Source organism: Elaeis guineensis, chromosome 3, assembly GCF_000442705.2.
Source record: "Elaeis guineensis isolate ETL-2024a chromosome 3, EG11, whole genome shotgun sequence".
Taxonomy (NCBI): domain Eukaryota; kingdom Viridiplantae; phylum Streptophyta; class Magnoliopsida; order Arecales; family Arecaceae; genus Elaeis; species Elaeis guineensis.
In genome coordinates, this window is record NC_025995.2 from 66942027 (window position 1) to 66951725 (window position 9699).

Below are 9699 nucleotides of genomic sequence, written 5' to 3' on the forward strand. Positions count from 1 at the left end.
TGAAGAAGAAAAATAAATAGATTTTTATATATTATTTTAATCATAAATATATTTAGATTAGATCAAAAATAATTTATGATTAATTATAATAGGATAAAATTCAGATATAAAATTATTTTAGATCTGAATTGCATGTTACATATGATGTAAATGGTATAGATCTAAAGGTTGTCATGATGATACATGAGATGTATGTATGAAGTTTAGATCAGACCTATGTATTTTTAATTGTTAAACATATTATAAAAATTTATTTTTATATATTGAAACATATGGTATGCTTCATCTGAAACTCTTGTAGAATAGTTCTACAAATTGAAATACACATTTTACATACTTAATTATGAATTAAGTTTTGAATGATCTAGATTTGAGAATTGAAGACCATTAAGACACCACATAAAATGATGAGCAAAGGGTTAGCATGAATCAGGTTCTTCTAATGGGTTAAACCTAGGGTTAGAAACACATATGGACCATATAGAGAAATTGATTAAATCTAATCAAATATTGAATTAGATCAGGTCAATATTTCTCTAAATCAATCTCAATAGTTGCAGTTTTATCAAGTCCATATATTTGACCGTAATAAATGGATCATGATCATGGCTCAGTGGTTGAGCCTGAACCTTTTGGTGTGTCAAATCAAAACTAGTTAACTAGTTGGTGTCTAAGATAAGTTTGGCAGAATCGATCAAGTGATTTTTAATTGAGAGCTATTCACCTAGATACATATACAGTGAGTTAAAGGCATATCCCTCCCACTGATCTCACTTACCTGGCCAATGTGGTAGATTATATTTTGATTAGGTCACTAGTTGATTCGTGCAAACCCATGCCATTAAGGTGAATCAATATGACTAATTTAGGTATCTTTAGACCAGCTCGTGCCTAATCCTTTATATGACTTGGTGAAGTCAGTGGGAAGATTTGTAGCTTGCAGGTCAACTTCTTCTCTTATCTTTAAATCAATGAAATCAAATTCTCTAAATTATTAGGTCCATAAAGTGATAAAGTTATGAGATAACTTAGTTATTGCCTTCCATTAAGGTGCATGATAATAAGTCTAATATTTCAAATAGGCATTGGAGGCACCACACGTTTGGTATCTATTACATATTGGAATTGTCATTCATCATATAACTATCATGATGTACCTTCAGATCAATGCTCAGATTGGCTGAGCCACACTCGAGCCTGGATATTTGTTTGTTGGATGTACTTGGTGTGCCATGTTAATGGTTGGACCTAATTAGGATTTTCAGTGGAGGTGCCACACGCCTACTGAAGGGATGTCTGAGGCAAAACTTATTGCTAGAAGTTATTTGGAGAAACAATTGGTTATGAACCTACACATGGATGGACTAGGGTTGGTCGAGCCACACTCGAATCTGAATGTAGTCTGTGTGGATTCTAGTATCCGCTAAAAAATTAGTGTAATTTCTCGAGTTGGAGGTAGAGGCTACCAATTCATAAAAATAATAGGAGAACCTTTAGACTAAAGTCTATGTCTTCATGATTAAAAATAATTTATATACTAATAGACTAATATTTTTCTCTTTTTAGTTATGGCCAATACATTATTCATCCGTATGCTGTTGGACAGCAACAAGCTCACCGGACCCAACTTCGATAGCTGGTATCGAAAGTTAAAGATCATGTTGGAGCATGAGAGAATTTTATATATCCTTACAGATCAGGCACCTAAAGAACCTGTAGTCAATACTCCTCGTGCCACGAGAGATACTTATATAAAATAGCTCAATGACCGTATGACCATGCGTTGCATGATGAGGGCAGCCATGAATAATGAACTTAGTCATAAGTTCAAGGATGCACAGCCAGAGGAGATCATTCAAATGTTGAATGAGTCTTTCAACACCCCTAAGGATGTAGAGAGACAAAACCTCCTACATAGTGTTCAATTCCCATATGCGAGAGGGGCTTTCGGTCACCAATCATGTATTGTATATGATTGAGCAGATTGAACATCTTAGCAAACTTAACTTTTCATTGCATGAACAGTTAGGCAAGGATGCTATCCTCAATTCACTATCAAAATCCTACCTATCCTTTCTCAATCCTTATAGAATGATGAAGCCTGCGGTAAACTACCATGATTTGCTAGGGTTACTGTAGACTTTTGAGAAGGATTACTAGCTTCAGAAGGAGCCAGTGAATTTAGTGGAAGATTCATCTGCAGGGCATTGATCTTTTAGGAGAGGAAAGAAGAAAAAGGTGCAGAAATCCCATACGACCGATCTCAAGCAGAACAAACTATCAAAAATTTACAAGAACCGGGTAGAGTGCTTCTTCTGTAAGAAGTTAGGTCATTGAAAAAGAAATTGTCCTGCCTATATAGCCACCTTTGATCCAAACAGACCTAAAAATAAGAGAAAGAAGCAAGTGGTTACTTCACAAGGTACTTATATGATAACATCTTATAATTTCTTTGTTTGCGATACTACTACCTGGATATTGGATATCGAAAGTCCTATTAATATATGCAATTCATTGCATAGACTGTAGGTAAGTAGAATGTTTCGAGAGGGCGAGTAGTTTCTTAACGTTGGAGATGGAAGTCTTGTTCCGGTTCTGGCCTTGAGAACTTTACAACTTGTCTTCGAGTCCAATAGTATCATGTTAAATAATTATCATTATTGTCCCTTTTTTTTTATGAATGTCATCTCTGTAGGTCTTTTAGCCAAACTTGGTTACAAGTTTATAATAAAAGATGATTTTTATGATATCATTATGAATGTTACTATAATTATGCATGGACAAGTGAAACAGAACATATATATAATATCACAGTCTGTTAGTGTAATGTACACAGTCAGTAAATGTCCTAAATTAGATAATGTCAGTGAATCCTATCTTTGGCATTGCAGGCTTGGTCATGTGAACAAGAATAGGATTGACAGGTTGATCAAGAAATATATCCTTGAGATAGATGATTGTGAATCATTACCTACCTGTGAGTCCTGTCTACTTAGTAAGATGACTAAGTCACCTTTTAAGAGAAAAGGTGAAAGAGCCAGCGATGTCCTAGGTCTAATACATACTGATGTTTGCGGGCCTATGAAAGTAAGTGCCAGAGGAGGATACTACTATTTTATTATATTTACAGACGATCTATCGAGGTATGGGTATGTTTATCTTATGAAGCATAAGTCATAATCATTTGAAATGTTCAAACGATTCTATACTGAAGTAAAGAAACAAACTGAGAAGAGTATTAAGATCCTTCGATCAGGCTGAGAAGGTGAATACCTCACTAGTGAGTTTCTGACATATCTGAAAGAGAATAGGATTCTCTCGCAGTAGATCCCTCTTGGAACACCACAGCATAATGCTGTGTCCGAGAGGAGGAATCGAACCTGGTTAGACATGGTCTGATCCATGATGGACTTTGTGATTTTGCCAATCTCTTTTTGGGGATATGCTCTACAAATTGCCTGCTACATTTTAAATAAGGTGTCCAGCAAGTTTGTCGATAAAACTCCATATGAGATATGAACTGGGTGTAAGCCGATACTCTCACACCTTAGGATTTGGGGGTGTCCAACTTATGTCAAGCATTTAAAGATAGATAAGCTTGGACCAAAGTTCATTAAATGCTTATTCGTAGGGTATCCAAAGAAAACTAAAGGGTACTACTTCTACCTCACTGCAGAGCAAAAGATATTTGTCAGCAGTCGAGTAGTCTTTTTGAAAAAAGAGTTCCTTAGTGAAGGAGCTAATGCTTATAAAATTAAACTCGATGAAGTTTATAAGGTAAGAGGACTGACACACATAGAATTGGATTTGATTGGTGAATCAAATCTGAAGCCAATAGAGGCACCATTAAGGCGATCTGGTAGCCAGACAGATACTATGATTTTTTGGTCTGGGACAGTGACTCTATTGAACTAGATGAGAACGATGGGGATCCAATCACCTATATGGAGGTGATGCAAAGGCCTGACTCCCAGAAATGGCTTGAGGCTATGAAGTTTGAGATGGAGTTCATGGAGATCAATGGTGTATGGACATTGGTTGATCCATCCGAAGGGATAAAACTCATAGGGTGTAAATAAATTTTCAAGAGAAAAAGAGAAGTGAACAAAAAAGTGGAGACTTATAAAGCCTGTTTAGTTGCCAAAGATTACCGTCAGCATTATGGTATTGACTATGATGAGATGTTCTCTTCTGTTGCAATGCTCAAGTCCATCTAGATTATGCTTGCTATCGCTGCACAATTAGATTATGAAATCTGACAGATGGATGTTAAAACCACTTTCTTTAATGGAGAGCTGGAAGAAGAGGTGTGTATGATACAACCTGAAGAGTTCACATCCACAGATGAGTTGAAAGTGTGCAAGCTAAAAAGGTCTATTTATGGACTTAAGCAGGTGTCTAGGAGTTGGAACATGCATTTTGATAAGGTGATCAAAATGTATGGCTTCGTTAGGAATGGAGAAGTGTCTTGCATCTACAAGTGGGCTTCTGATTTTGTAATCATTTTTTTTGTGCTATATGTGGATGACATACTATTAATAGAAAATGACATTCCAGCTTTGCAAAATGTGAAGCTGTGGCTATCATCACAGTTCTCCATGAAGGACTTGGGAGAAGCATTCTACATCCTTGGGATGAAAATCTATAGGGATAGATCTAGAAGGTTGCTTGGACTATCCCAATCCACGTACATTGATACTTTGTTGAAGCGGTTCAACATGGATAATTTCAAGAAAGACTATCTTCCGATAGGCCATGGAATTACTCTTTTCAAGAAGGATTATCCGACAACTCCTGAGGAGAGAGAGCGCATGAGTAGAATTCCATATGCTTCGACAGTGGGATCTATCATGTATGCTGTGATATGTACAAGGTCGGATGTGGCCTATTTATTAGGAGTAGTGAGTAGGTACCAGTTTGATTCGGGTGAGAAGCATTGGAAGATTACAAAAGTAAATCTTAAGTATTTGAGAAATACTAAAGATCAATGGCTTATCTATAGCGACTCTAATCTGAAACTTATAGGATATACTGATTTCAGTTTTCAGTTAGATTGTGATGACAGCAGAAGCATGTCGGGCTACGTATTTACTCTGAATGGAGGAGCTGCTTACTGGAAGAGTTTCAAGCAACATACTATGATCGATTCTATATGCAAAGCGGAATATATTACTGCATCGGATGCTGTATGTTCTGCACTGCTATCACCTGGTGTGAGAGATCGTGAACCGTGGTGACGTTGAACTTCAGAAGATCAACGGAAAGGAGAACCTAGCCGACCCCTTCACTAAAGCTCTCGAGATCAAAGAGTTCGATGACTTCAAATAAAAGATGGGTATAAGATACTGTTTCGATTGACTTGAGTCTAAGTGGGAGTTGTTGGAAATAGTATCCTAAAATCAATTGTTTGATGATTGAGTTCATCCTTGTATATGAATTATTATTTAATAAATAATAGCTATTTTGATATTTTTCATCACAAAGTGATATCTTTCTTGAACTGTTGTATTGTGATGAAGTCCTTAAAACTATTCTAGTGTACGATAAAGAAAGGATTTATCATATAGTTCTTAAACATGTTTGAGACCAAATAATACGTCATTATGGGATGATGATGTTTATCGAGTGAAGATCGTTGTGTGCCATATGGGTTGGTTATCCTCTTAGCCAAAAAGTGTAATGATACTGATATAGTATACAAGTGAGATATAGGGATACATCGTCACTGAACAAGTGACTCACCTGCTGAGCATTCTACTGTCAAGAGTTGCTCGTAAAATATATGGGTATAAGTGTCCTTCAAATCTGAGATCACCATAGTGACTTGCAAGTAACTCATTGTGCTTTAGTGCCGGACTATCCAGATTTCTAATATAGTGATGGAAGGCTATTGGGTACAATCAAGTACTTACGAAGTCTATGTGTGGATCAAGATGAGATTGACCCCTTCAGATTATTGGAGTTGATATATCACTGTATTTTAATTTAGCAAAGTCTTGGTCAGGATAATCCATGAGATAGATTTGAAAAGTTGAAATACAATGCGGATGAAGCAATCTCAGTTGACAATTAACCTGAGACTATCCTAGAGCATTCAGGGTCAAAAGGTTGAATTATGTGGTAACCATGTGTATGGATTCTGAAATATTTTTTTATGATAATTGGATCTATCTGGATGTCAAAAATTATTGCTAGATGGTATCTCGTTAGTGTAGAAATTGGTTCTTGTGCTACCGGCTTAGTATTTGAACCTATGGAGTCACGCACATAAGTCAGACAAAGTAGAAAGAAATTAGCTTATGTTTATATATCCAATTTGAAAGTACTTAACTTGATTGAACACATAAGCTAACTTGATTGAGAATTAAGTTATGGAAGAAACAGGATTGAAGAGTTGACTATGTCTAGCTAGCACTACACATGAGGTTCAGGTTCAATCCCAGGGATGAATAGTTTCTGATCTATGATCCATAGAGCATATGAAAGATTAAATTTAAGTGCTGATTAATTTTAGATTAGATTTAAAATAATTAGACTTAAATGGGTCTAAAATTTAAGTTAAACTTGGTACAAAAGTTTTAAAAAGTTTGGGATTGACAGTCTTTCAAAATTATTTCGAATCAGCTTCGAATCAGATTCGAATTGGACCTATTTTGGATGAGATATGAGTATTCCCACTTGCACTGAGATTCTCTTCTAAAGAAGGATGACCAAAACCTAGTTTGGTGCTTATTTGGGGTGTCCCAACTAGTTGGGGGAGTGGGTACAAAGTGGATGTCATAAGTGATGGTAATTCTATCTCATGTAGGAATCCTTCTTTCATGAGTATTGGATCAATTCAAATCATATTTGAGTTAGAAGTCCTACTCTCATTGGGTCATGGAAATCATTTATAAATAGAGAGCATTTCTACCTATGGATGCATAGCAAATAGCAAACAAATTAGATTGAGAGAAGAGAAAAAGAGAGAGAGAGGCATGAAAAGAGAGAGAGGTCCCTTCTTCCCTTTGGCCTCTCCCCTTGTTGCCGCCCCTCTTCCTTTGGATGTGAGCTCTCTTTGGGTGTCCCACCTACTGGTGTGAGGAGTCACACCAGCACATCTCTTCCCTCATTTGATTGGCTTGTGAAGACAACTAGATTAGAGTTCATCATGCTTTCCTACGGCATCTGGCGTGCATGCAAAGTAGAGGGTCTAGAAATCCAGGCCTTCATAAAGGTTTATATCAGATAAATTGAGATTTGATCTCTGATTTCACTGTAAATTAGGTATGGATTTGATCCTTAATCAATTAGGATAGTAAAAAAAAATTTTAGATGCAACCTAGCATTTTGGAGGGAAACTGTTCCCTTCCCTTCAGGTGGTCCCTGTGCTGCATTAAGAATGTTTAACCTCAGCTTTTTATTTTCAAATGATACATCCATAACCCCAATCCTATAGTTTATGCAAGCATTGGTAGTCACTACAAAGGGTCTATCTAGGATGATAGGTATTTGGCTGGGGTTGCTACCTAATTCTATATCTAGCATCAGAAAATCCATAGGGAAATAAAATTCATCCATTTTCACTAACACATCTTCCAATATTCCATGAGGTATCTTAACTGATCGATCTACTAATTGTAGGGTTACCATCACGGGCTTCAATTCTTCAAATCCAAATAACTAATACACAGAGCTCAAGAGAAGGTTAACACTCGCACCCAAATCAAATAATGCTTTCTTAATGGTCAGGTCCCTTATGACATAGGATATGATGAGGATACCAGGATCCTTAAGTTTGGATGGGGTTATCTATTGAAAGATAAGATGGAGCTGGCTTGTTCAGTTAAGTGGACTTTCTTTGGTGTGTATGCCTTGGTTTGTCATTTCTGAGTGCATAGATCTTTGAGGAACTTGACGTATGTTGGGACTTGTTTAATAGCATCAAGAAGGGGTAAATTAATTTAGACTTATTTGAATAGTTCAAGCATTTCATTCAATTTGATGCCCTTTTTCTCTAGAGGCAGAGAAGATTCTAAAGCACTGGAGAATGGGGCCTTAGGTGATAGTGCTGGTTGAATAGTTTCTTCCCTCTATACAGATTTATTCTTCTTTAGTTTAGCTAATTTTGAGGGTTCTGGTTCTTGAGTTATCTCTGACTGATTTATGGTTCTCCCGCTTCTAAGGGTCATGATAGATTTGACTTGTTTGAAAAAAGTTTCTGGGCCAATGGAGCTCTCAGCCATGTACTGCCCCTTTGGATTACTAATAGGTTAGCTGAGTAATTTGCCTTCCTCCCTCTTATTCAAGGTTATAGCTAGTTGTCCTACCTGGGCTTCTAGCTTTGCAATTGACTGTGTGTGGGAATGCAGTACCTATAGTTCTTGCAGAATCTTTTCAAGGGCAGCATTTGAAGAAGATTGAAAATTTAGTGCTGGTTGTGGGTATGGAGCCAGTTTATAGGCTCCCTCAGTGTAGTTGGGTTTTGGTACTAGGGGCCTTACAGTAGGTTGTTGGGTCCAAGAAAAATTAGGATAGTTTCTCCAACCAGAGTTATAGGTGTTGGACAAAGGGTTGTATCCTGGTCTGAAATAGTTTTGAATTTGTGCATGATTGACTTGTTCATGTATAAACTCAGAGAATTGATGTACAGCAGGACAATCATAAACAGAGTGAGCAAGACTCGAACATATTGAATAGACATCTATTATAGGTGTGGGTGGGGTACTGGTGGGTATTACTTGCAGTATTCCATTCATCATTTGAGAAAGTTTATCCATTCGACTATGGATGTCCATTGAACTATCAATCTCATAAATCCCACCCCATTTGGGTTTAGACATGATAGGGTTTCTCCTGGCAGTAGACATATGGTGCAATGAATTTTAACTTAGGATTTCAAACAGCTATCAGGCTTCATGCTCATTTTTTAGCATGGAGGTTCCACCATAGGATGCATCAACCATTTACCGATGCTTCTCTGACAGGCTATCATAGAAGCACTGTACCAGTTGCCATTTGGATATAGCATGGTGAAGATATTTTCTAATTAGTTCCTTTAATCTCTCTCAAGTTTCATGAAACATCTCTCCATCCAACTGAGAAAAACTAGTTATAGCCTTTTTGATTTGATTAGTTTTTTCAATTGGAAACTATTTTTTAAGAATTTTCCTCTACAGTTGACCCCAAGTTAAAATTATGATTATGTCCAAGGAGTTCAACCAATATTTGGCTTTGTCCTTCAATAAAAAAAGAAATAATTTTAGCCTGAGAGCATCATCAGAGAAATTTTAAATTCTAACCATTGAACAGATTTTCAAAAATTTATCTAAATGTCTGTATGGGTCCTCGTTAGCAAATCTATAAAATGATGGGAGCATTTGGATGACACTTGACTTGATTTTATGTTGAACCACCTCAATTGGAAGCATCTGAATGCAAGGAGAGTAGGTATATGTGGAAGGAGTAAAGTGCTCCTTCAGCTGTCTAGGTGGATCATTCTCCTAGTTTCGATCTATGTTCTTGGGTTTGTTGGCTCTAAGGGTTCTTTCAATTTCAGGATCTAATGGTTGAATCTTAGATTGCAATGAGTGACGTCCGAGTATAAACCCTACAATTTATACTTTAGAGCAAACACAAGTAATTTTAATTTTTTTATATATATTTTTGAATTTTTTGGTATAAATAAAAGAAGATAATGAAAGAAATTCTAAAGATAAG

At 36.5% G+C, this 9699-nt stretch overlaps 1 non-coding gene across 1 annotated transcript; it reads left to right on the forward strand.

The window, feature by feature from the left end:
* The first annotated feature begins 9003 nt into the window (after nt 1-9003).
* On the forward strand, nt 9004-9109 carry LOC114913367 (small nucleolar RNA R71). Its single transcript, XR_003799392.1, has one exon. It is a non-coding gene; the product is annotated as a small nucleolar RNA R71 (small nucleolar RNA).
* Nucleotides 9110-9699: the final 590 nt, after the last annotated feature.